Consider the following 27238-nt stretch of genomic DNA (forward strand, 5'->3'; position numbering starts at 1 on the left):
ATAAAACTTAATATAGCCTCTATTGTGCCTCTTCCAGATTATGTTCTTGATGTAACTGGCTTGTGAGTAGTGCTGGAGAAACTGCAGTGGGAAAAGGCACTTCCAACATGTAATTTGGTTTTGTCCTAAAATACAGACATATTGTCAGGAAATAGTAACTGTTACCAAAAATACTACTGGAATGAAAAATACTGTGTTTTTTCCAGTAGAAATAATCTTAGGAGAGGAAAATACCAAAATAGCCCACACTAAAACACAAAGTCCCTGCAAGAAGAACGTGCCCTGATTCAGCAAAACAGGTAAGAATGGGTTCATGCCAAGGGAGTTCTGCCCAGTGGAGAACATTTGTGCATGACAATTTTGTTTATATCCCCTTGAAGTCAGCTGGAAGCATAATTCTCCACTAAATTGGGTGGTAGTAGAGAACCTTCCTCTCCCCATGGCAGTTTGGGAGCTATGGCTTCAAATACTGGGAAAACAAAGACCCGAGAACTTCATTCATGGGAGGAAAAAACACAAAGTGAAGAGCAGTAAAGCTCTGTAACACCTTTTCCCTGCATAATTCACAGCAAGAGAGGAGCAGAGGAACAGATCATTTAAGAGGGATCCATCTAAGAGGGACCTGCTCAATTGCAGATGTTGATAACCCATGGGACGTTTTGGGTTTTTGCCTTTTCCTGGTGCCAGCAGAGGTGACCAGAACCTCTTTGGGCCCTCCTAGACATGGAAAACTGAGGTGTAAGGACAGAATTTAAGGAATCAGTTCTACTCCATGATCATGTGTGGCCTTGGCACAGTTTGGAGGTCCCACACTTTCAGATTTGAGCTTTCAGATGGGCTCAGTGTGAGGTGTGAAGCTCCTCTCCTGCCTCAAGGCTGCAGCTTGTGACCCTTCCTCAAACAAAAGCAGAACTGCTCTCACTTCACGTCTTGAAAGATGGGTCCTGAAATATTTGCCTCAGAATCTGAATTTTCATTTTTGGCTCTTTGATCTTTTCTTTTTGTTAACTTTTTTTCCCTCTTTGCTCATTCTGGAGTATTTAGTCTCACCCCACAGCTCCTGAGTGGATGAAATAAGAATAAAATAACAACAAGGGGTGGGATTTTCCAAAGCACTCAGCATCGGCCTGACTCTATTCTCTTTGAAGTCAGCAGGAGTTTTATTACCAACTTCATTGGGAGCAGTTAAGCCAATGCTACACATTGTGAACGTGCATATTCATGAAGCAAGTAGGATTTGCTAATGGAACGAGGATTCAAACGGCTGATAAGATTTTAGTGAAAAAGATACTTAAAAAACAAAAACAAAACAAACAAAAAAAATCCCAAATTAGTTCCATGAGCATCAGATCTATGAATTCCTGCTTTCTTTGAGCTTGATTGACTTGGGCACCAAGAAGGGGCATGGGCTGATTGAAGTCCTTCCTGTGGGTGGGGTGCTGAGATTTGTGCTCTCTCCCAGATGGATTCACCAGCATCAAATAAAGGCTCAGCACAACATGGCAGCTTTTTCCTCTGTAGAAGTAGGGCATCTCTCTTCTACCTCTGCCTGTCTGCTCAAACCTTGAGGGAACTTGCTATTTTTGAGACTGCTACCCTCTATCAAATTCGGCTGGAGTTGGATAATGCACTTAAAAGTTGTGAGGCATATACACACAGGTATAAACACACTCCATGTGAGCATGAAATCCACGTTTTTGCAGGATCTGCAGGAAGGCAGATGTTAGGACTGCTCAGAATCAAGTTTTGAGGCAATGAAAAAGATGGGTTCAGAGCAGTTGAACAGCAAACAGCCTCAGATGGATGAACCACAACCCTCTGAGAATCTCAGCTATAGAGAAGGTGTAAGAAAAGGGCAATCCTTGAGGAAAGAAGAAAACAACAATATAGTCCTTCAGAGGAATTAGAAAAATGGTTGCTGAGATAAGTACATTCCAGATAAGAAACTGACATGTATGAATGTGACAAATTGCTCAAAGTACTCAAAATGTCAAAAAAAAAAATACAGGACTTGAAAGGGTGCAGGCTTTTTGAGCAGCAGAGGCACTGCACTTCTGGAAATCCAGGGCATTTCCATTCTGGAAAGCCAAAGCATCTTTGGCTGCACAAAGAAAATGAAAGGAAGCAGCAACACTGACTGGTCCCTTTGGCATCTGGGCTAAAGCAACCCAAGAGAAAGACAGAGAGAGTTGGATACAGTTCCCAAACTCCTTTCATATGGGAATGCAGACTCCCAGGAACAAAGCCTGGCAATGGACCTTGCCTGCCAAGAGCAGCCCCACTGCCAGCCCAGGTGCTCACATGCACTCTCTCTGCCTTTGGCACCAGGGATGTCCAAAGAAGAGGATCAATTCTCTCTCCACCCCACAATTTCCACACCGCTGACAACTCAGAAAACAATTCAAGAGGGAATTCAAAGGATCTGTTGAAATTTCAACGAGGAAATCTGAGTGAGTGAGCATATGTAAATAGAAAGAATGAGTAGCACATAATTACATCAAATTGTTACTTAGCAAGGGAAGTAAATAACGCAAAATATGCAGAGCAAAAAATGGCAATGAATTAGAACTAATTACTTAAGGCTAATTAAAATAAGAATGGCTTGAATTGAAATATGTTAATAGCATTGAACCTGCCTTCTACCAGGGAATTTCAATAAAAGTGATAATGTCACTTCAACCTTCACCTGACAGGGGGAGGAAAGTTGGGATTTGTCCTCATGGCTGCTTGGGGGTACTGACCACAGCAATGCATTATTTATGATGGAATGGACTGGATTTTTGTGGCAGGTGCAGGTCTCCTGGTCATGAGTAGAAAGAGGTTTTCTTGGGTAATGGATGTGAAGTGGAGAAAATACTGTGACAGGCAGAAGTTAAATCCCTCAAAGACGAACAGATCCTGAGGTACCTCTCCATGCTGGGAAATGCTATGGTTAAAAAGAGAAAGAGAGAAAAAGAAAAAGGCATGGAGATAATGAGATCACAAAGAAGGAAAGAGAAAGAGGCAACAAGAGAGACTGAGGGACTGAGGAATGAAATAGATAGGGAAAGATTAGAGCCATGACAAATCATCACCAGCTTCAATTACACGAGCCTGCTGGGCTATGAAATCTGCCAAAGGTCACTGGATTCCTGTCTTTGCAACTAAAAACCAAGTGGCTTTGCTGGTTCCACCCCATGGCACGACTGTCTGGTGGGAGTGCCCAGGGACCAGCAGCCTTGCTGATGGGCACTAACAAGCTGGTCCAGAGAGCACAGACAGCCCCAGTTAGGAGATGAACGTGTCAGAGCCATGCACCAACTCCCAGCACTCTGCCAGCACGCCAAAGTGCTCCTGTGCCAGCAGCTCAAGGCCTGCCAGAGAGCAGGGGGGAACCTGGAGCAGCAGCAAAGCCTGGTTCAGCATCTTCTTGCCATGCCACAGAGCCCAGCTTGTGCTCCACCACCACCACCCTTGCAGGCTTATGCCCCATCACACCCTCAGCCACAGCCACGGATCTCAGCAGACTTGGATCCCTGCTGGGCACAGGCACAGCTGCTTCATCTACACATGGAGAAATCCTGATCTTCTGCCACAAGCAGAGAGTGCCCTGGCTGTGCACCACGCCCTGGGGCTCACCCCTTGGTGCTGAGCTGGGCACAAAGCTCTCCCTGCTCCTCCAGGAGCCAAGCTGTTAGCTGTGTTTACTGCCTCATTCTTTCCAGTCCCTCTGGTTCACACTGGAAAACCTCTTACCCCTCTCAGAGCTCTGGGATTCCCATAAAAACCATGAGCTCCTCATCCCAGCACTCTGCATGAACAGGGGTCACAGAGAGGATGGAGGGTGGGATATGGCAGCAATGCAGCCTTCCCACTTTCATTCCATCTCCTGCACTGGCTTTTGAGCCAACTGAAGGAAAAGCTGGTGCCAGGCTTGCTGCCAGCTGATGAATCCAACTGGATTCATCTTGGATCTGTGCATCTGAAGCCAGAGCATGGCTGGGTTCTGCCCAGCAGGTATGGGGTGCTGTGAAGTATCAGAGAGGGGCTGCAGCTCCAGGCACTGCTCTGTCCATGCCAGCCTTCCCAGCACGGACCAGCTGCTGAGACTGGGCTGCAAAGCCAGTCAGGAGCAAGAGCACAGACTGGCTGAGGAAATGGTAACAAGCCTTGGAGGGATTGCCTGAACTGTAGGCTGTGACCACCTCCTCAGAGCTCCATTTGTACAGAATGCCAGCCAGGACGGGTGACAGTGGGACACACCCTTGGAAAATGTCACTGTGCTGAGTACCAGGGCTCTACCTTGACCATGCTGGTATTTCTATTTCTCCAGTCTCCTTCAGAAGGAAAAACATTGCTTAGAAAACTAGAGCTCAGACTTGCTGCTCCTCCTGTGCGTGGAGGAGCTGTGGCAGGCCAGGAACAGGTTGGTGTGAGCCTGCTGCCAAAATCCTGACATCGCTGTCACCGCCCTGCCTGACCCTCTGCCTGCCAGGGAGGGAAGCCCTGGCTCTGCTGAGGATGCTGCCTCGGCAGACACGAGCTGAAAGACATTTCCTCTTTGTTTCTCTGCTCGGTGTAATGAATCCTGCCTCCCACTCAGATCTGCTAAGTAAGAGGAGTTACTGTGAGTAATCCCCACTTCGACGTCTTCGGCTGTAATCGCACAGAAATCACATTAGCTTTTTTTTTCTAGGACAAGGAGAAATTCATCAAATTGCAATCCAGGGAGAGCACACACAAGAGAGAGAGAAAGCCAGCAACACACACATACCCTGCAAAAAAAATCCCAAAGTTGACATTTACATTTCAAACACTTATAACAGCTAAACAAATAACAGTAATTATACTATTTGCATACTTTGTTAAATAATTGTTTGTGTAGGTAAAGGCAGCCTGTGTATGTCTCTGTGTGTGTGCAAGGAGCAGATGCCTGAAACCCCAGGAAGCAGAACAGCTGCTGCCTCCCTTCCCAGGTGACCTGTTTGCTTTACAAAATGGTGACAAGTGGCCCAAAGCACTGGCCAGGGGGGTTGGATGTGCTGACATATGGGGCAGGAGGCCCTTGGGTGGGCAGGACGAGGACCATGAGCTGTAATCCTGCTGCTCAGCACCCACATCACCCTCCTGGGCACAGGGACAGCTGAGGGCTCCAGACATGAGCACCAGCACTTGATGAGGTGAAGCTCCAAAGCTCTGAGCATGGATTGAGGATTGCAGAAACACTGCCAAGAAGGAGAGCTGTGGGAGAAAGCAGGGGAAGGCACAAAAGCTGGACAGAGGGAGGCTCTCCACCTTGCAGTAGGAGAGGCTGAACACGAGGATGCCTGACTCAGAGCCCACAGACCCTCTCCTGGCTGGCGATTTCCCTTTGCTCCTGCAAAAGCATCTCAGCTTTCATCCCTTTCTGCTCAGCTCCTCAGGCAGACAGCTAATTGAAGGGTTTTCCTTTCATTTCTAGTACAGAAAACCCAGTAAATGCCTTTTAGTCTGCACAGTTTCCCCATGATTGGCTCTGTCTATCCGCTCACCACTCCTATCCTGTTTGTTTGGTTTGGGTTTTTTTAATAGACTTGAATGATGCAAACTGGTGGAGAGAGGAGAAGCCTTCTGCCTCTCCTCACATGGTCAGGAAAGGTGGAGCAGAGCCAGAGCCACTGCATCTTTTCACACCTGGATGGAACCAGGTCAGGCAGCTAATGCATTTCTCAGGCTCAGTGGCTACTTGTTGGAGACACACAAATGCTGCTCGGCTGCCTGAGTGCTGGAGGCTGGGAGAAAAAATTCCAGCAAGAGACATATGTGTCAGAAGGCTGAGAGGGATGTGGTGCCAGGAAAGAAAAAAGTGATGCACACACGGAGAGCTCAGCTCTGTGCAGCAGGAAGAGGTGCAGATTGAATAAAAGGCTCCATGGCTTTGAAACTGCCCCTCTCAGCATCAATAAAGAGTTTTTTTAAAGGGGGTTCATTAAGCATAAGAGCCAGTGCTCGTGCCCTGGCTTTCGTGGGTGAAATCCCAGCTCCAGAGGTTAAAACTGTCCCTTAGTCTGGGAGCAAAGCCCTGCTCACTCTGACCCCCCCACCCAGGCAGTTTGTCCCCCCAAGCAACAGCAGGAAAGTCACAGTCCCAAGGAGGAGCCCAGGCAGTCACTGGCTCTGATCTGTGCAGCTCAGATTTTTAAGTGTACAACTAAGGGCATCCCATGGGGCTGGGGAAGAGAAATGCTCCAAAATAACCATTCTCCCCTCAGAACATTTTCACTGGAAACGTTTATATTTACCCTTCAGAAAAAAAACTTTTCCCTGATTTTTTTCTTTAAGTTGAAAGAACATTTTCCAGTTCAACTCTTGTTCTTTCAAGTAGAAATGTTCAGTTTTCTTTAATGACTCCTTTTTCCCCCCGCTTTTTACTTAGAGTTTAAAAAAAAGGAGATGAGGAAAGGAAAACTAACAAAACCAGAATGAAATTTTTTACATGAGTGTCAAATAACTTGAAAAAAAAATTTTTTTAAGCTTTATAAGTGATTTTGAAGGATGCAAGAGTTTTCAGCAAACTTTTTTATGTAGGTCAAAAAAACTTCTTCCCAGGATTAAAAAAAAGCCTAAACAAAAGCCCTTAATGTGGGTGAAACAATGTGGATCAGCTCTCTACAAAAGCTTTGCTACAAATGCCTGTGCAAGAAAATCATAGAATTATAAAATTATAGAAGAGTTTGGGTTGGAAGGGACCTTTAAAGGTCACCTAGTCCAAACCCCCTGTCTGGCCAGGGACACCTTCCACCATCCCAGGCTGCTCAATGCCCCATCCAACCTGGCTTTGAATATTTCCAACAATGGGGCAGCCACAGTTTCCCTGGACAACCTGAGCCAGTGTTTCACCATCCTCATTCTAAAAAACTTCCCTTTATCTAATCCAAATTGACCCTCTTTTAGTTTAAAACCATCACCCCTTGTCCTACCACTACTGACCCTGCTAAAACATTTGTTTGTTGTGCCACAGTGCACAGCACACCGGGCACGTGTCAGCCCAGGCAAGGAGCCTTGGGAAATATACTTGGTTTGGGACAAAATGGCAAAAAATCAGAGAGAAAAGAAGTGTGATTCCTGCCTCCCTTTAAATAATAATTACAAAAAAGAGCTTATGAAACCGGACACATTTTCCTTCAAAAGATATTTAACACTTCATTTTGCTTTGTCCTTTTCTGAATACTTCTTAGAAAACACAAAGGCTTTAAACAAAAGGTCATTAAGAGATAAAGAATTGAAGCTCTTCTTGCAAGAATGAAAGGAGAAGGCATCTTGACATTTTTAAGGGGGTTTTTTTCCCCCTCTTTTCCGAACTGAAAATTAATCAACATTGATTTGATTTCACACACATAAGCCTGTTTTGTGGAAGTGGCATTTGCTGAGAGAAACAGAGAGCTGTTTTGACAAGAAAATTCCAGCCAGAGGAGCACATAATATGCTGCACACCATTAGGGCACACAGGCTGCAAGGACACTGGGCTCCCAGGGTTCATAATAAATCCTCTCCTTTTTCTGGGTCAAGAAGCTCGTAGCTGTCTGGAGGTTATGCTAACACGCCAGGGTTTGGGGACTGATGTTGAGATCTGAGGAATTCCTGTTGCCTGGAATAGAAACAATGAAATTGTTCCAAGGCACCATTTATTCCCAGGTGCCTGCAAGCTGTCATTTCTGGGGAAGATGAACAATTTGAGAAGATCTAATGTCTTCAGAAATAATTCAGGAAGACAGGATTCATTCAGGTCCCCGGGTCAATAATGAATGGGACTCGTGTGAGTCAGGGGAGGACAGAGGGGACCTGAGCAGCAGCTCTCCAGAACCAGGTGAGCTTGTGCAGCCACGCAGGGGGCACAGACAAAGGCTCTGAGCAGCTGGGACTGGAGGCTCTGATGCCTTGAGAGGCTGAACCTGGAACAGAGAATAGACAGAGCTAAAGAATAAAGCGGGGATTTATTAAAAGGCCTTAAAAGGATCCACCTTGGGCAGCACAAGAGCCCAGCCAGGGCTACAGCCAAGATGCACCAAAAATGATCACAAAATGGACAACCAGTCATGGGGTCTCTCACTTTTATAAGTTTTGGTCCATTTGCATATTGGGATTAATTGTACAGTTACAGCTTTGGGTTATGAAGTCCCATCCTTCTCATTTGCTCCCCTCAGTTCTTCATTGTTTCTACTTTTGGCCCTGAAGCTTGTAACAGTTGTCTTTGGTCTCAAGCTGGAAAAGGATTGTATGTTCTAACTACCCTGTGAAGAGAGCTTACTAATACTTAATGTGAAGCTCAGAGCTACACACCTAGGCAGCACAGAACCTGAGAAACATGAAAGTTAAAACTTAAGGCATCAGTCACACGTGCTGCAGAGGGGCTGGGGGGGAGCAGTGAGGACCAACACAGTGCTGAGCCTTGTGCTACTCCAGCACCTCAGTTCCCCCAGTAAACACCTGTTTTATCTCACCTCCTTTCACCTCTCAGTCAGTTCCAGTCAGGAATTGCAGACAGGAATTCTCTAACTGGGAACAAGCAAGCAGTGCTATGAACAGGGAGTATTGTCCGTAGGTATTTGACAAGGAGCTGTGAGACACCCTGAGTGTGCCACAGCCTCTACCTGCAATGAGGGGTCAGAGGTGGCATGAGGAAGGAACAGGATGGAGAAAATCACAGGATCATTAAGGCTGGAAAAGACCATGACCACTAGACCCTATCACAAAGAACTACCCACTGAGCCTGGGTACCAGAAGCAGTCCTGCTTCCCTGCAGCACTGCCCTGCATCCTGTCCTGGCTGGCATTCACTTTCCTGCTGGCATTCCACTGCTGTGGAATGCTGTGGGTCCCTGCATCTATGTCAGGGAGCAGAGAAAATGGCAAGGGAAAAGCAAACAAAGTGAATGAGGAAAGCATAACAAACCCAGCAGAAAAGTCTTCCCACGCCACTCTGTGCTTTCAAGTAAATGAGGCTAATTAACTAATTGCCTAAATTATTAGGGCTATTTTTACCCTTGTATGAAGGCTTGGCGTTATTGCCAATTCCTTAAGACTCAGCGCTGAACTCTCAACTCATCAGGAAGTTAATGAAGCAAAGCCCCTGCAGAAGGGACCCTCAGGGCAGAGCAGCTGCCAGGCCAGGGCTGGGTCGGGGCTCAGGTGGGCACCTCTGCAGCAGGGAGGGAGCAGCTGCAGCAAAACCACCCCCCTTGGGTGCTGCTGTTTAACACACAGGTTCAGAGCTGTTTGCTAAAATCTCCCCTGCCCCCAGTAAAGGATTCCTCTCCATCAGCTTCCCACTGCAGGCAAGATGATAGAGGCTGATTTGGAAGAAAGGTTTCACACCTGGGGGAGAGGAGGGGAAGAACGATGGCTGCATGCCAGCCCTGGCTCCATGGCAGCCCATCAGATCTCCTGGGCAGACCCAGAGTAACCTCCACCCTCCACAAAAGGAAAGGGCTGGTCCACCTGCTGGAACCTCGACTGACCACACTCACTGCCCCAAACATGCAGCCTCCAGGCAGGAACCCAACGTGGCAGGAGCTCCCTCCTTCTGCTTTGAGAAAATGCTGTTTTCTTGGGGTTTGGAAGAAATCTAGATGTTTTCTCCTCTTCAGCTAAATGCCAGCGCCTGAGCTCCCTGGTGGCAATCTCAGTTAACTCCATTACAATCCCCCAGTCATTCTGGCTGAAGAGCTCGTCCCCTCAGGAGCCAGAAGACTGATAGCTCTCCTTTCCTGTAACAAATCTCACCTATCAGCGCTAATGAGGTGACATTTCAAGCCTGCCTCTTCTCTCAGCACAAAGTACACAGCAGTTTGGGGTGGCAAGTCTCTTGCAGGCATGCAGGTGACAGTCTGCTGTCCTTTGGATGCAGGAGGGAGCTCTCCTGTGAGTTATCTCCAAGATTATCTTCAGTGCTGGACCAGCCACGGCTTGGTGTGGCTGAGCCCTGGAGACCTCCAAGGATGGAGATGTCAGGGCCTTTTCTGGCCATCTGTTGTGGAGCTGTGCCACACTCTCAGGGCACATCTCCTTCCCAGTGCCCAGCCTGAGCCTCCCAAGCTGCCTGTGTGCCCTCTGCCCGTGTGAGCCTGCCTGCTGCTCCTGGGGAGGGTTTGGCTCTGTCACCTCTGTAAGCCCTGTCCAAGCAGCTGTGGTTATTTCATGCTGCCTTCCCAGCCTGGGTCCTGCTGTCTGGCAGGATGAGGAGTCTCTGGATGCCCTGGAAGGTTGGTCTGACAGTGCTGGTGAAGGGAACCAGCAGCTCACATCCAACCAGATCAAGAAAGCCACAGACTTCCTTGGGTCAGCTCCCCCCAGCACTTGTGCCTCCCAGCAGGGCTCCTGGGCCCCTCTCAACTCTTTTGTGAGGTCAGTAAGATGAGGAAGGAGGAGCAGATGGCAACCACTGCTCTGCTCAGCAGTGCAAGAAGGGCATCTCACAACTCTGTTATCAAGGAAATGTGACTCACCACAATTTTTTGGTATCTGTCTTTCTACCTGCAAGCCCTCTCCCCAAACTCTGGTCACCTTGCTTGCTGAAAATCCCATTTTGGTTGGAACTAGCCAGCTTTTGCTATTGAAAAATACCATGTTTGACTAGTCCAGAGTGGAACCTCTGTCAGATCAGGTTCTTTTATCTTAGAAAAGATGAATACTTTCTCCTGTCTTGTCAGAGAAGCACAGAGAGCCGTTGTTCCAAAGTTTTGTAAATATAAAAGAGAGATTATGGTCTCTGGGGTGACTTGGCAGGAAACTTCACCATTTTCAAGGGCCTTCCTGCGTGTGAAATGGAAAGAGCAATGCTGCCCTGTAGCTCCCTGTTTGCAATGTACTTAGAAATTCTTGAATATCTGGCACAAGACATGCTGTATTATCTCCTACCTCATCTCTTGTGTATAAAGCTGGCAGCCTGGTCAGGGGAATTATTCCAGATTTGTGCTGTCCAGAAAACAGCCTGACAGGAAGATTTGCAAGTCACATCTCCCTGCTCAGTGCCATCTCCTGCCCCATTGCTCAGGAACCCACTGGAGATGATGAAATTTGGGCTCCCCACCCTGGGAGAGGGTTGGCAGTCCCAAAGCAGGAGCTGGCAGGCAGTTCTCACTGCCTCTGCCAGCTCCAGGGGCTGCTCACTGCCTGTTCCCATCACTCTCAATGTCCCCACCAAGACGCCACCGCCTCAGCCACCACTGCAGAGAAACCCAAGGCTGCCCCTTCCACCCACACTCAGGGACCAGCAGGGAACTGGATGACACTGGGGAGCCCAAGGGAGGTCAGCCCTGCTGCAATATTTACAATACAGGAGAATATCCTGGTTTCTTCATTACCCCCAAGCCCACATAACAGTGGAGATGGAGAGGATGTCAGGGCACAGATATTTCCCTACTGCCCTGGGGCAGGTCCTGCTGGAGGCGTTGGGCCAAAAGGAGTAAAAGCCTGGTTTCAATTTACCAAGTGAAATTTGCACATTTGCAAGTCCGATTAAATTTCCCAGGTTTGCCTTCTGCATATTTTATCCACTAACATATTTGCATAGACTTAAACACAATACAAATACAATACACAATGCAGACCCCATCAAAAGAGGCTGGAGAGAAAAAGGGCAGGAGAAGCTTGTCCTTTTCCTATAGGCTTTTGGAAGATTCTCTTCCCAGAGGTTGGAGAAGGGGCTTTGCCAGGCTGGAGCTGTGCCAGCCCCTCACCTGAGCACTGCTTGGAGATACAGGCAGGAGCCATGGGGACCTCAACAGGTGGGTTCAGGGCAGGGATTGGCACTGGTGGTGCTGGGACAGAGCATTCAGTAACCTCAACCCATGCCAGTAGCACCTGAGAGAGTCCCCTCAGGAGCCAGAAGACTGATAGCTCTCCTTTCCTGTAACAAATCTCACCTATCAGCGCTAATGAGGTGACATTTCAAGCCTGCCTCTTCTCTCAGCACAAAGTACACAGCAGTTTGGGGTGGCAAGTCTCTTGCAGGCATGCAGGTGACAGTCTGCTGTCCTTTGGATGCAGGAGGGAGCTCTCCTGTGAGTTATCTCCAAGATTATCTTCAGTGCTGGACCAGCCACGGCTTGGTGTGGCTGAGCCCTGGAGACCTCCAAGGATGGAGATGTCAGGGCCTTTTCTGGCCATCTGTTGTGGAGCTGTGCCACACTCTCAGGGCACATCTCCTTCCCAGTGCCCAGCCTGAGCCTCCCAAGCTGCCTGTGTGCCCTCTGCCCGTGTGAGCCTGCCTGCTGCTCCTGGGGAGGGTTTGGCTCTGTCACCTCTGTAAGCCCTGTCCAAGCAGCTGTGGTTATTTCATGCTGCCTTCCCAGCCTGGGTCCTGCTGTCTGGCAGGATGAGGAGTCTCTGGATGCCCTGGAAGGTTGGTCTGACAGTGCTGGTGAAGGGAACCAGCAGCTCACATCCAACCAGATCAAGAAAGCCACAGACTTCCTTGGGTCAGCTCCCCCCAGCACTTGTGCCTCCCAGCAGGGCTCCTGGGCCCCTCTCAACTCTTTTGTGAGGTCAGTAAGATGAGGAAGGAGGAGCAGATGGCAACCACTGCTCTGCTCAGCAGTGCAAGAAGGGCATCTCACAACTCTGTTATCAAGGAAATGTGACTCACCACAATTTTTTGGTCTCTGTCTTTCTACCTGCAAGCCCGCTCCCCAAACTCTGGTCCCCTTGCTTGCTGAAAATCCCATTTTGGTTGGAGCTATCCAGCTTTTGCTATTGAAAAATACCATGTTTGACTAGTCCAGAGTGGAACCTCTGTCAGATCAGGTTCTTTTATCTTAGAAAAGATGAATACTTTCTCCTGTCTTGTCAGAGAAGCACAGAGAGCCGTTGTTCCAAAGTTTTGTAAATATAAAAGAGAGATTATGGTCTCTGGGGTGACTTGGCAGGAAACTTCACCATTTTCAAGGGCCTTCCTGCGTGTGAAATGGAAAGAGCAATGCTGCCCTGTAGCTCCCTGTTTGCAATGTACTTAGAAATTCTTGAATATCTGGCACAAGACATGCTGTATTATCTCCTACCTCATCTCTTGTGTATAAAGCTGGCAGCCTGGTCAGGGGAATTATTCCAGATTTGTGCTGTCCAGAAAACAGCCTGACAGGAAGATTTGCAAGTCACATCTCCCTGCTCAGTGCCATCTCCTGCCCCATTGCTCAGGAACCCACTGGAGATGATGAAATTTGGGCTCCCCACCCTGGGAGAGGGTTGGCAGTCCCAAAGCAGGAGCTGGCAGGCAGCTCTCACTGCCTCTGCCAGCTCCAGGGGCTGCTCACTGCCTGTTCCCATCACTCTCAATGTCCCCACCAAGACGCCACCGCCTCAGCCACCACTGCAGAGAAACCCAAGGCTGCCCCTTCCACCCACACTCAGGGACCAGCAGGGAACTGGATGACACTGGGGAGCCCAAGGGAGGTCAGCCCTGCTGCAATATTTACAATACAGGAGAATATCCTGGTTTCTTCATTACCCCCAAGCCCACATAACAGTGGAGATGGAGAGGATGTCAGGGCACAGATATTTCCCTACTGCCCTGGGGCAGGTCCTGCTGGAGGCGTTAGGCCAAAAGGAGTAAAAGCCTGGTTTCAATTTACCAAGTGAAATTTGCACATTTGCAAGTCAGATTAAATTTCCCAGGTTTGCCTTCTGCATATTTTATCCACTAACATATTTGCATAGACTTAAACACAATACAAATACAATACACAATGCAGACCCCATCAAAAGAGGCTGGAGAAAAAAAGGGCAGGAGAAGCTTGTCCTTTTCCTATAGGCTTTTGGAAGATTGTATTTCCAGAGGTTGGAGAAGGGGCATTGCCAGGCTGGAGCTGTGCCAGCCCCTCACCTGAGCACTGCTTGGAGATACAGGCAGGAGCCATGGGGACCTCAACAGGTGGGTTCAGGGCAGGGATTGGCACTGGTGTTTGCCAGGCTGGAGCTGTGCCAGCCCCTCACCTGAGCACTGCTTGGAGATACAGGCAGGAGCCATGGGGACCTCAACAGGTGGGTTCAGGGCAGGGATTGGCACTGGTGGTGCTGGGACAGAGCATTCAGTAACCTCAACCCATGCCAGTAGCACCTGAGAGAGCAGGATTCCTCAGAATTGCTACATGGCCTCTCTCCAGAAAGTGGAAAAATCCCTTGGATAATGCCAAGGTTTCATGGGAATGCTCCACTGGTGCATTCCCCAGGAGGTCTCTGCACAGGTACAGGTAAAGCACAGTTTAAACACACACTGGACAAAGAGAAGCACCATGTTAGATTATTAAATCCCCCATGTACCTGCAGGAAGTGGAGAATAGATCCTGCTCACCAGAGCTGTGAAACATATTCACCTGTTACAGGAATTAATCCTTTTTTTTTCTTTCTTTTTTTTTTTTTTTTTTTACTAACAGAGAGTGGCAGAGCTGTGCACAGAGAAATCCTGTCTGAAATGAATCCCTGATAAAGAGGAAGCCAAGTTAAAAGGTGAGTTTTACTACCTGCCAAGGCTTTGGGTTTTTAAAGGGTCTCTTGTGGAATTACTGTATTAGCAAGCTATTACAGGTATAGATATCAAAATGCTATGCACAGCAAGAAAAATCATGAAAGTTTTGAGATGGGAAGGAAACACACAGAAAAAAATGAGGCAGAAGAAGGGAAAAGGGGGGGAGAGAAGCAGTGATGTGAAGAGGGGAGGCAGGCTGGTAAATGATGGAGGAGATAGTGGAAAGGGGTTGAAGAAGACAGCAATGAACAGTAGAGTTGGAAGAATAGAAAAAGATAAAAAGAGGAGGAGAAAGGAAAAAAGAGATAAATGAGGGCAAAGACCAACTCATCATTTTGCAATTCCACCCCGGTGGAGAGGAAAATTGATGTCTGGAGCTTTTTTATGGCCAACCTCCTGGGCATGGGACAAAAGACAAGTTATTACCCAACCCCAGGTCAGGTCTGTAGCCTGCCAGCTGCCTAGACACATTCAGAGAGCCCAGGAGAGCTGTAAATCAAGGGGGCCAAAGGGATCAAGGGAGGCTGGGACCAGGCACAGCAGTGAGCTCAGCAGAGCAATACAGCCACAGGAGAGGAGCGAGCCCAGGAGCAGCACGGGCAGACAAGGAGTGCCCAGATCAGAGGGCTCTGCTCATCTCTCCTTCACGCCATTCCTAAGGACAGCTCTCCCCCAGGGATGCAAGTCCCCCTGCATTTCCTCCTGATTTCTCTTCCTATTGATTTCCAAGCCCTGAATACCATTTATTTTTGCTTGCTTGATTCACTCATTCATTGAATAAAGGCTTCATCACTATTATTATTATTATCCCCGTCATTGGGCTCCTCATCACACATTATATTATTTGCATTGCAGAGCTGGAAGATTTCAGGTTGAGGCAGGAAATTTGTGTGAGTTGTTATTACTGCAATCAGATGAAGTGAGAATTGGATCAGCGGAGGCTGCCAGAGCACAGCTCTCCCAGCAGGACACCGAGGCTCTGCCCAATCAGGGAGAGCTGCTAACTCAATCTGCAGGTCCCACCAGCAATTTTGGACTTGCCTTTGGTGTCCCACCTCTCCCTCCCATCCCACCTCCCAGCCCCACCAGCTGCCAGCAGAGGACGGGGAAGCACGTCGGTACAGGAGGGCGAGGAATCAGAAAGGACTTGGCGAGATTGCACATTTTCTGCCTTGCTGATGGTATTTATTAGACAACAGAAAATAGCTATTTTACCATCTGCCTTGTAAAAAAAAAAAAATCCTCATTAAATTAATGGAATGTGCAGCTGCTGAACAGAGTGTTCCTCTTGCGGCCGCCTCCCCATTAGCCCGGCACTTGCTGGAGCAGGGAATCGGGCTGCCAAAAGGAGCTGTGGCTAACTCCAGCTCGTGTGGTGGGAGAGGATGGACAGACAGACAGCTTGCTCCTCCCAGATCCGAGGTCATGCCAGGGGACCTACAAATGCCCTGTGGCTGCAGACAAGGTGTAAGCACTGCCTTGCTCAGGGTGCATCCCTCCTCCTGCACACACCCCTGCTGGGTCTCCCTGTGAAGGGAGACAGAGGGGCCAGCTCAGCAGGCTGAAAGTGCCTACTTTTTCCCAAGCAGAGCATGATCCAAACTCCAGCTTGAGAAGGTCAATGCTGCTCAATGTCATTTGTTGAGCAAGGCAGTGTTTGCAGGCAAGTGAGGTCCCAATTTCCTGGCTTCTGCCACCTCAACATGACCTAGTCCGTCCATCCCAATCATCCATGTCTCCATCTCTACATCTCAGAGTTCCACTGAGCTGATGTTTGCCCTGAGGTGTTCAGCTGGGATCCAAGGAAGCCCCAAGCCTGGCTGACTGCACAGCCCAGAGGAGTTCCTACACATAAGCCTTTGTTTTGGCTGAAGGGAGACCAAAAATAATGAGCCCAATCCTTTCCCAATCCCAGCAAGACAGGTGCACCATAAACCCAAGGTCCTGAATGATTTTAATGATGCTGACAGAGAGAACAGCAGCCACTCTTACCCATTCATTTCTACTGAACAGCACTGGAGGGGTTTATAAGAACCTTTTCTTCTGATACTTGGTGGAGCCTGGGCAGTGTCTGATGGTGAAGTGATGCCCAAAATCCCATATTACATGGGGCTTTGGGGAGCAGATCCACCAGTTTGCATTGCCAAATTCTCCAAGAGGTACCAGATACCAAAACATGCTGCCTTGCCTCACTGCCTCACCACTTCATCACCAGCAGCTCCTGAAGAGTTTTATCTACATCTGCTGTGGGCCCAGCAGTTCTTCTCCTTAGGAAATAAAGTCCTTTGTCAGTTGCCTCAGCACTGCTGATGTTTCAGGATCGCTGCAGCATAATCCACATTTAATCCTCAATTGTGTTTCCTGCAGCTAACCCCTCTGCTAATGCTGGGGAGCTCCCAGAGCCTGCACTGCTCCTGTGAAGCTGCAATCCCTTCCCTGCTGCCCTCTCCTCTTCTTTCTAGGAGGCTTTTCTGTATAGATGTTTCACCTAGGTGCGTTTTCACCTGTCCTTCACAGAGAATTTCTTCTCTTAACTTGCTCCTTCAGCATTTACGAGGCAGCTGGGGGAAAGCTGACCTTGGGAGACAGGGCCAGCTGCACAGAGGTTGCCCCACTGTGTCTGTGGTGGGAGCAGGAGATGGGCTCCTGGATTTCAGCAAGCAAAGGGAAGTTACAGGACTACAGCATGTTGAATCACCTCACGCCGAAATAAATCCTGACATAATAAGCCCTAATACTGCCAAAGAAACTATTACAGTCAGTTACAGAAATAATCCACATTGAAAATCGGTGCAAATACCTCTCCCCAGTGGAATGACATGGCTCTAGAGGATCAGTTCCAGTCAAAGATGATCATTTCATGTTTACCCAACAGATGAGGGCAGCTCCAAAAGTCAAATGTTTGTTGCCAAAAAAGCTCTGCCTAAGTGAGATTTTGCCACCTCTCATCAAAGATTTGCTTTTAAAAGTGATGAGCAAGTACAAAAGGGAAGACCATGAAAGGCAGAGATCAAATCAAAGTCCAGAAGGCTGCTCTGACTCTCTCTTACACCACTGCCTTCACTCCTATCAATTCAATCAATTTGCAGCAGCAAGGGCAGAACAAACACCAACCTGATTGCTTCTTTAGCAGAAATTTTTTGGGTTTTCACAGGCTAATGGCAAAATTTCTCCTAGCCTTTGCCTGTGTTGCTGCTGGTCTCGGGGATTTTAAGGCAGAACCCAGTCTGCAAGTCGCTGGTTTTATCTACAGCATCAGCTGGTTGTGTTTTCAGGGCAGTAGGTGTCTTGGCACGTGTGGATCTGGCCAGTGGTGTGTACATGCTGCCTCGTAGCAGTGCTACTCTCTCAGATGAACCTGTGACACAGGACCACCAAGCTGCTGAGCTTCCTGCTGGAGAGGCTCACAGGTTGGCTTAGAAAGCAGATTACCCAGAAAGACAAGGCAGAGTAGCAAAAAAACAGGGGCTGTCATTTTTTCCTTGGAAAAACATTTACTTTCTTAGGAAAAAAACCCAAAAACTAATTTCACTAAAACCAACAAACATACACCCCCAAGTTCCATTAATTAAAACTTGAAGCCTGTCACAGGGAATTTTGATAAAAATGTTGACATTTTGCAAAGTTGCCCTTGGACAAATCATGAGCACTGAAAGCTCTGAGACAGGGAGACTGTGGAAAGTGACTCTGCGCATGCCGGAGCGTTTGGGAAGGACATTCATCTTCCTGCAGTCAGGTGTGTTGCTAACTCCGTGATGTTTCTCATGTGTTTGTCCTTCCCGTATCCACGTGCGATCTGCATTGCACGGGGCTGTGGCAGGACTGTGAGAAGGCCAGGAGAAGGTCGTGTGGCTGCACTCAGGGAAATGCAGCGTGCCCTGGCACGGCTCTGCGGGCTCCAGGTGTCGTTTGGAAAGGAGGCACTCTGTGCCCGTGTGCCTCCTGCTGCTGGCACACACACGGAGCTGCATCACTTCACGGAGCCCAGCACACATTTTTAAACTGGCCCAGGGTCAGGGATGCTGGCTGGAGCAGCCAGAGGTGAAGCAGAGCTCTGAGATTTTGGGTTACTCGTTTGTTCCGTGGGGATTCGTGGAGCCGCAGGTTGACACAGTGCCCGCAGGTCCCCAGGACACCTCCAGAGCTCAGTGCCTCACACAACAGGATTCTTCCACCTCGTGAGTCAGAAATGCTGGTGCTGAGGCTCTCTCCTGCTTAGGAGAGTTCTGATACATCACCCCTGGCTCAGGTCTCAGCTGCAGGCAGCAGCTCTGTTCATGCACACACGGACCCTTGGCCACCTCAATCACCCATCCAAACCAGAGGAGACAGACAGGGAGGAAGGACCTCACCCTCCAGGTCTGCCCTGGGGCTGATCTACATGTGAGGAGCCGCTGCCTTTGAACGCCACAAGTCTCATCTCAGCCTCATTTCCCCCTTCTCCATCCCCCTGCTTCTCCCGTGCCTATGGGAGCACTCAGTTCACACTAACAGATCTGAGCGTCCGCGGATGATTAAAGGAAGCACTGCCTTTTAAATCGCTCTGATTGGGGTTGACGGCTCTGTGGAATTGGACACTTGGCTCTAATGATGTGTGAAAATCTCCCTGCTGTGACCCGTCGTTCCAGCTGTGGAAAATAAGGAGAAAGGCAGAGGAGGAGCACTAAAAAAAACCCTTCAGTGGGAGTGCCAGATCAGACAGAGGTTTGTCAAGCAGGACAGTCCCTCTGGGGCTCTGCCCTGTGCCTGCATGAGGCTGGGAGAGGTGGCTCTGCTTCACAGAACTGATGGGGATGTGTGTAAATGTGTCACCACCGGTGGCAGCAGATGGATTGGAGTCCTGGTCTAGTGCAGGTCAGCATGACCAAAGCATCTGAGCCACTCTGGAAGCTCACTCCCAGGCAAGGAATGCCTGCCAGTTTCATGGGCTCCATCCTGGCTCTGGCTGGTCCCACCAATATTCCCATGCTGGCGTTGGGGGTATGATCCCAGACTGAGGTGCAGCTGGTGTGGGCAGGCTGCTGGGCACTGCCGTGCTGCTGGAGTGTTGCTCCAGGCTGGGACTGCTCTGGTGAGACTGTGGTGAGCTGGATCCAGCCCCAGGGACAGGCAGGCATGACCAGCCTGCAGCACAGCACGGTGGCTTCAGTCGAGTCCCACAAGCATGGTAAGAATCGTTTCAGGGAGCAAAACACCTCATCCCTGACACACAGGGGACACCAGCTGACACCTCCTGGGCTCTCTTCTTCACTGCTGCTGCCAGGGGACCAGCCAGCAGATCCCTGTCAGCCCAGCCTGTTCAATGCTTTTTGTCTCCACCACCTTCCCCTGTTATTAAATCCCTGATGACACCTGAATTCAGAGCAAATCTGGCCATGCACAGTCTAATCCTTCCTCTCCAGACAAATTGGATTCTTAGAGGCCCTCCTCGCTGAGATTCACTGTTCTGTGGCACAGGGGAATGTCCAACTGGGCTCTGAAACAAAGGATGAGTTTCCTCAGGCTCAGATGGGGCTAAACAGAGGCACGGGGGGAGGCCGGAGGTGTCCTGCAGCGAGTGACCCTCAATGTGACATTGATGGCTCTTAATTCCTAAGCCTGCTTTGGAAGGATTTCAGTAGATCCAATTTAATCACTGCAGCCTCTTCATCTCCCCTGTCTCAGCTCAGGGTAATGTTGTGCATTCTCCTCCACCGCTTTTCTCCAAGAACTGGCCACCCTCCTCTCCCTCCGGGGAGCTCCAGCGTGTGGCCACCGAGCCCTTCACCTGCTGCACGGTGCAGGGCTGCCAAAGCCACAGCTGCCCTCGGCCTGTTTACTACCACACAGCTCAAACAGCATCTGCTTAATTTCCTGTGTCTGTGGGAGGACTCGTTGTCGTGCTAACGAGGGGCACAGCTCCCTGCAGGTGCACCCACCACCTCCCCACGGCTGGGCTGCGCCGTGCATAGCATTAAACATTTAAGCGCTTGTCAAAATGTTGTAACTATTTTTTTGTCTTGTTCCATTAGCTCCATTTCCAAAGGCCACCACTGGAACTACTGAACATTTATTTCTATTGAATCCAGCTTAGAAGTTATGATCTGAGGAAGCAGGAGACAGGACAGTATGTTCTGCGGCACCGGCTTTTCCCCACCACCGCTCAGCTGAGACACGTTGGCCTTTGAAATATCATTTTTATTCCTACCTTAGAAAAGCTAAAATAAAGAGATTGACTCTTCCATCTGGTTGATTTGCTTCTGCTGTTTAAATAAGGTACATAAATATCAGCCAGGTGGCTGCTCTGTGTAAGTTTTGGGGCTGTGTGTTCACACACCCTGCACCGTTTGTGGCACCAGCCGTGGAAACTGGATTTCCTCCCCAGGTACAAAATAAAGTGTGGTTATTACATGATTTTCCTGTTGCTAGAGAAGCACACATGAATCTTCCTCCCTCACTGCCTGTGCATGAACAATGTCTCATTATGCAAATACTAGGAGTACTAGACAAAAAGCACAGAAGAAAGCCAGTGGAGCCAGCAGTTTAGAGGGAGTGAAACGTGGGCTGTGGGGATCAATGGTGCCCAGGTTTGCTTTATGTTCACTTTATCAGCAAGAAGTACAGAGCAAGAGGGAGTTGCATGGGGCTGGGGACACCTGCAGCCCCCAGGACATTGGGGAGATGCCCAACACATCAGCCCTTGGCCACAGAATCCTGCACCAGGCTCACTGCAGGGCTGAGCTCCCCCAAGCAAACCCCACATATGCACAAGGGAGCCGGGCTTGCTGCAGGACAAGGGGACAGGACTGCTGGTGGCAGCCCTGGAATCAACAGCCTCGCTTCCTTCAGGGTAAAAAAAGGGAAATCTAAAGCCTTCTTAAAGACTTCCCTGCGTTTAAGTTCTTGCTATTTAAAGACATGTGAGAGCCCGAGAGTTCCAGCCCGGCTGCCTGTGCCTGGATGCTTTGCAAAGTTGTAATCCCCGCTAGTGACATCACGGGCCGTTGCCATGGGGATGTCACAAACTCAGAGCTGTGACTTCATCACAGCAGAGATCGGCAGCAAGGGAGGCAGTGCTTCCCAGTGCCTCTGGTAATTAGCAAACTGGCATGGAAAATGAGGATGAAACACACAGGATAGGGACATAAAACCATTTAGCAAGTATCGTCTTCTGGAAAGCATTCCCTCATGAGAAAGTGCCTCCTTAATGTATCCTGCACTCTTAAATAACCCACAAAAGGCAGGGAATAAAATAGAAATTATAGTGATTTGTTTTATTGGGCATTTCATTGAGTAATTAAGAGGATAATTATGAGAAGGAACATTAAAAGGCGTTACTCTCAGCCTTCATCCTGCTTTAGAGGAGCATCCTCATATTGAATGTGCAGCATCATCCAACATTGTCCTGTGCCAGCTCGGGTTTCCCTGCAGGGAGGAAGGCATGCATGCATGTGGGAAGGGGTAAAAAACATCTCCCCCATGGCCTGACAGGATGCCAGAGTTCTCCCAAGAAATGCAGGGTGGGAGCAGTAGGTTGCAGGGAGCAAACCCCACCTTCATGGTGTCTCCTGGCACGTGGTGTCAGGCCCTTGTGCAGCGTGTGTCATGCAGGAGGAGGCTAAAGGAAAAACTAGGGAGAGATCAATGTGGTGCAAAGTGCTGATGGGGCACCACAGCCAAGGCAGAGGTGGCAGAAGTCTGGAAATCCATCTGAACGTTCAGCATAAAGGTGACACTGCAGCAGGAGGGCAGTTCTCACTCACCCCCTTCTAACAGCCATCCTCTATTGTGTCTCCTCACCTTTGGAAAATACGTACAGAACTATCTGTTTAACTAATCCACATCCAGACAGGACCCAGCACCACTCAGCAGACACAACTCAACCTAAGCTGCCTCTCTAAGACTGCCAGTAATTCCCTCAGATGAGGAAGCCTTGGTGCTGGCCAGCACATCCATGAAACACATCAGTGCAACAAAGACCTACTCAAGTCCTGAAATCTGCAGCTCCTTTCTGACCCCAGCACATCTCACTCCACCCCATTTATCCACCAGCACAGACACACTCCAACAGGAATGCCTGGACATCAGGTCCCACCACAGGCTTCCTCCGGAGCCCATGTCACATGCTGGGGACCCCAATGCTCACAACACTGCCACCTTCTAAGAGGCCCCAGGTGAAAGCCAGCCCCAGCAACAGCAATTTGTCCACTTCAAGTCCCCAGAGGTCACTGCAGGGAGCAAACGTGGTGATAAGGGAAATGCAAACAGAAGTGATGGACACGATGAAGGCAAGAGCTTTACCAGAAACAACGACTCCCACTGGACAGGCATCTATAAACTGAGATGTCAGATGAGCTAATTCCCACTATTTCCTCAAACCACTTGCACAGGTGGCAAAACAAGCAACCAACCCACCTAGATAAATGAGAAACCTGCTACATCACAGTGCTGACCAGTTGCCAAGGTTTAAGTAGCCCTTAGGTTGTCGTTTGCTACAAAACATACATTTAGGAAAGCATGCTGGAGAAGGCTGGCATGTCTTAAACTGGCCTTTGTTGTCCTCCCTAGGGAGAAAAACCCTTTTTTCTCCCTAGGGAGATGGATGTGACAGCTATAATCCAGTTGCTATGCTGGATTTCAGGGACAGTGGCTTGTCCATGTTGAGCCCAAAGCGTCAGACAACTGTCAGAAAAATCCACATTCAGAAAGTCACCAACCCTCCCTTTTCTTGTCCTGGGAACCACAACTCCCCTCCAAACTCCCCTGCTCATGGGGAGCAATTTCCATCCTCTTCAAAAGAGAGTAAAACCAGCTTTTTGGCTGCTGGCTGGCCCTTCCAGGCACGAGAGCAGCTTTCTGGGAGACTCGAGTGCTCAGCACAGCCCTAAAACAAGGCTCCTGTTTGAAGTGCATGGATTGAGGCTGGATTAAGAAAACCCAGGAGGAGTGCTTAGCTTTGCTCCTGCTCCAAAAAGGCTGCTGAGCAGCAGCAGCCAACGCAGCTTCATCCTGCTCAGCCCTCCATGTGATCCCTTCGAAGGGACGGGGAAGCGGCAATTTCGGATGCGCGGCTCAACGTGATCCGGGAGCAGGGAATGGCAGAGAGTGTGCTCTGCTTCCCAACACTGCAGGAGAGCCCAGAGAGGAACAGACCCTCCAAGAATCAGGAGCAGGGAATGGCAGGGCCCGTGCTCTGCTTCCCAACACTGCAGGAGAACCCAGAGGGGAGAGCTGATCCTCCCTGAACTGGGAGCAGGGAATTGCAGGGCCCGTGCTCTGCTTCCCAATGCTGCAGGGGCACCCAGAGCAGAGCTGATCTGGTTCTCACTAAGAAGGAGGATCAAAAACCTCCACAGGGGTAGGGAAAGAACAACAGCAAACGCAGGACAAAATGCCACCATTAACCCCCAGCAGAGCCTGAAGAGCTTTGCACTGCTTGGGTGCAGAGCAGGTCCCAGGCAGACACTTCTCTGTGGTTTGAAACGTTTAGAGAATCCCTTCTGAAGTTTCCTTCTTGCAAACACCTTATTCCCCCCTCTAATCAATGCAATGAGCAAGCTTAGTGCAACACAAATAGAGAACAGAGGATGAAACAATTTTCCAGCCCCTACCTGAAGGTGCATCCTTCTTTTCTCACCAAGCAGCAGGGAGGACGTTGCTGTCTCTCGGTAATTTTCCAACATCCTGTGTTGCAGGTAGATTTATGCACTGATCATAGTTGAAGCTGTTAATAAAAAAGTGCAAAGAAAACGGATTTTACTGTGAAGTGTAGGGCTGCTTTTCTCCCAGCTTTGCATTATCATGACTTCCTCCTTTTTTAATCTTTTTTTCTATGATTGACCATGTTTGGGGTTCAAAGCTTCAAAAATAAATCGTGGATCGTCTTTCATCTACTATGCATGAGAGAGTCAGAATCATTACATGGTTTAAATGGATATTTTGGGAGCAACTCTGGACCAAGCAGTTCCTGCTTTAACTGGGAGCCAGAGGGATGAAGCTAATTTGCAAATAATGTTACATGCTGGTTTTGCTTGAACGCAGGGAAAAGCTGCAGTGGCTACTTGTCATTCTTTGTGAGAAATCGAACAAAATGGAAATCAGTTCACTAGTTAAAAAAGAAATATATAGATATATAAAAAAAATCTGCAGCAGACCAATTTCTCCCGCATCAGGGGAACATCCCAGGACTGCAATTAAGCTGTGGCTCAGCACAAACCCTACAGCTGCCTGAGCACTGAGGACAAACACACCGACCACCCTTTTCCTGGGAGCAGGTTTTTAACTCGGTGAGCTGTGAGCTTTTCCACAGCTCCACTTGAGCCACTTCTTCCTCAGGCAGTTCAAAAGTCAACTTTCCCCTTCAGCATCACTCAGGCCTTCCCCCAGGAGCAGAGAGCTCCAGATTCTGCTGCACTGCACCTTCACAGGGAATCACCTATTGATGACTTTGTGGCTAGTGTCTACAAGGGGAAGCAGAGGAGCTAATATAATGTAATTTTCCATGTTTACTGCATTATTACAGTGGTTGAATCTGCTGATTAGTTCCCTTTTTTTTTGCCGTCTCGTCCTAAGCATCCCTTTTATTTTTGCCCTGCTTATCTGCATAGAGTCATTTATTCACATGCTGCTGTAACAGCAAGCAGGGCCAAAGCTATCATTTCTCCTCCCTCTCACATTTTAATCTTGCAGACCTCAATCTCTGTGATACTGCTATTAACTTTGTCCATATCTGATATAACAGGAACCTGCCATTATTCTTTTTTTTTTTTGCCTTAAAAAGAGAAAGCTAATCTGAGCAAAAGATCATGGTGGCTGTGGCACTAATGATCCCTGGCATACCTCCTAGCAATGAACCCAGTGCTAGAACAGAGAATGTTTGTTTCCCTTCTCTCTACAGAACTGCAGGACTGACCCCTCATGCACAGGCAGCTCCCATGAATAAACAACATTGCCCCAATCTCCTGGGGGATCCATTTCTCTGCCAACTATCTCAGCAGCTCTTCTTATTGTCTTGTTTATCCAAACAGTGGAAAAACAACTCAAGAGGAGCAACTCTTCAACAACATGACTGTTACTGGTTTATTCAGATTTGCTCCCCTACGAGCTAGGAAAGCCTCTTGCCCCAGTGGTTATTAACTGAAAAGAGAGTGGGGAAATTTCCTGTAATATGAACAATAACAGAAAAAATGCTCTTCCTTCCTGTTCTTTGAAGATCATGGCAAGACATTTTGCCCCCTGGGCTCCCTAATGCTTCCCTACTCCCAGCTCTGAGCTGTCACCCCAGCTGGAGACCATCCACTGAAGCACCAAGCCAAGATGCTCTGCATATGCCAACCACATCAGCCAGAAAGGATTTACTTGGGAGAGGCAAGGAGACAAATTGAGGAATCCCTCTACTCCTTTCTCCTGCATCCCGAGGTTTTTCAAACTGTGGTTGGTTTCTCACTGATTGTCTCACTTCATGTCCACAATCTGCACCCTCACTGTTGTTGTACCTAGGCCATGCTTTTCACCTCTGCTTCTAGAGACCTCCACGTACCCCTCCTTCTCCCAGGAATATTATAAATAAATCAGGGGCCACGTTCAGCTCTTGGTCTGTGATGTAAGCAGGGATGTGGAACTGTTCAAAGACACACAGCAGGGCATAGGGTCTTGCCTGTCCCTTGTCCAGGATTTACACAGATGAGACTTCTGGAAATCAAACTGAGCCCTTCCTCACATCCTCTGCTGATTTGGAAAATCCCTGCTCACAGAACTCACAGCTGCCCAAGCTGTAACACTGCAGGAACCTGAGTGTTTCTTGGTCTGCAGGCACCCCAGCGTGTATTGTATTCACTGTTAATGAAAGATTAAATGTTCTAAAGAGCAATATTAATTTTAAAGCTACTAATATTCATCAGCTGTCCCTCATTCCACCTCACAAGCCTGAGAGCTGTAATGAAAGAGCAAATTCCAGCTCAGAGCATCTGTAAGCTGTGGTCCACAGCCCAGCTCCACAGCTCAAGGTCCCACAGGCATTTTCTGCAAGTAGTGAGGACCCTCAAAGATCTTCTAATGTGAGCAACCATAAATAACCAGAAATGTAAAAAAAATAACTCTGTTACCCTTGTGTTTGAAAGGCAGGACTAAAGCAAGCCTCCCAGCTCTGCAACACCAACCTGACTTGTCCTGTGCCAGTCTGCACCCCTGTGATCATCCCAGGAGCCCAGGTTTGCTCAGCAGCAGCCACAGCAGTCATTAGATGGTGATAATTTAGTTCCAAGAGAAAGTCTGCATTTCCAAATGTGTACCTTGCCCTCCTCCTCATTGGGAAAATGCAGCTCCTTGCAGGAGCAAAAGCCAAACAAAACTCACAACAGACCCATCCCAAATCAGTTCTCACAGGACAGGACAGGGTATGATCACACAACACCCACCTCACCTCCTAAAAGTGGCATTTTCCCCCATCAGAGGAGCTCCATCAGCACCAGGAGCAGGGCCATTTCTGCCCTGAATCCTCCAGCTACTCAGTAGGACAAGCAGAGCAGGAAGCCACCAGCCCAGGCAGGGGATCTGTGTGTCAGAAGGGCACATGTGCAGGTACAAAGCTTCCTTTGCACACCAGCAGCTTTGCTGCTGCCTTGGCACATCAGCACTGGTGGTGAATCACATCTCCTTTGTATTTCACTTGGAGGAACAGGGAGAAAGACGTATTTCACAGAGGAGAGTCACAAAGAGGCCCACCTAGGAAAATAGGCTATTTTTGGCACTATAATCCCTTTCCTGTGAAGAAGAGAGGGAG

General features: G+C 48.7%; 1 protein-coding gene across 1 annotated transcript in view; it reads right to left on the reverse strand.

The window, feature by feature from the left end:
• Nucleotides 1-27238, reverse strand: part of ELFN1 (extracellular leucine rich repeat and fibronectin type III domain containing 1) — a 101580-nt gene that overhangs the window by 58405 nt on the left and 15937 nt on the right. Inside the window, exon 2 of the mRNA XM_039732648.1 lies at nucleotides 24069-24181. The gene's annotated coding sequence lies outside the window, so the exon portion shown is untranslated. The remainder of the gene's footprint in view (nucleotides 1-24068; nucleotides 24182-27238) is intronic.

Source organism: Passer montanus, unplaced genomic scaffold (assembly GCF_014805655.1).
Source record: "Passer montanus isolate IOZ18808 unplaced genomic scaffold, ASM1480565v1 scaffold8, whole genome shotgun sequence".
NCBI lineage: Eukaryota > Metazoa > Chordata > Aves > Passeriformes > Passeridae > Passer > Passer montanus.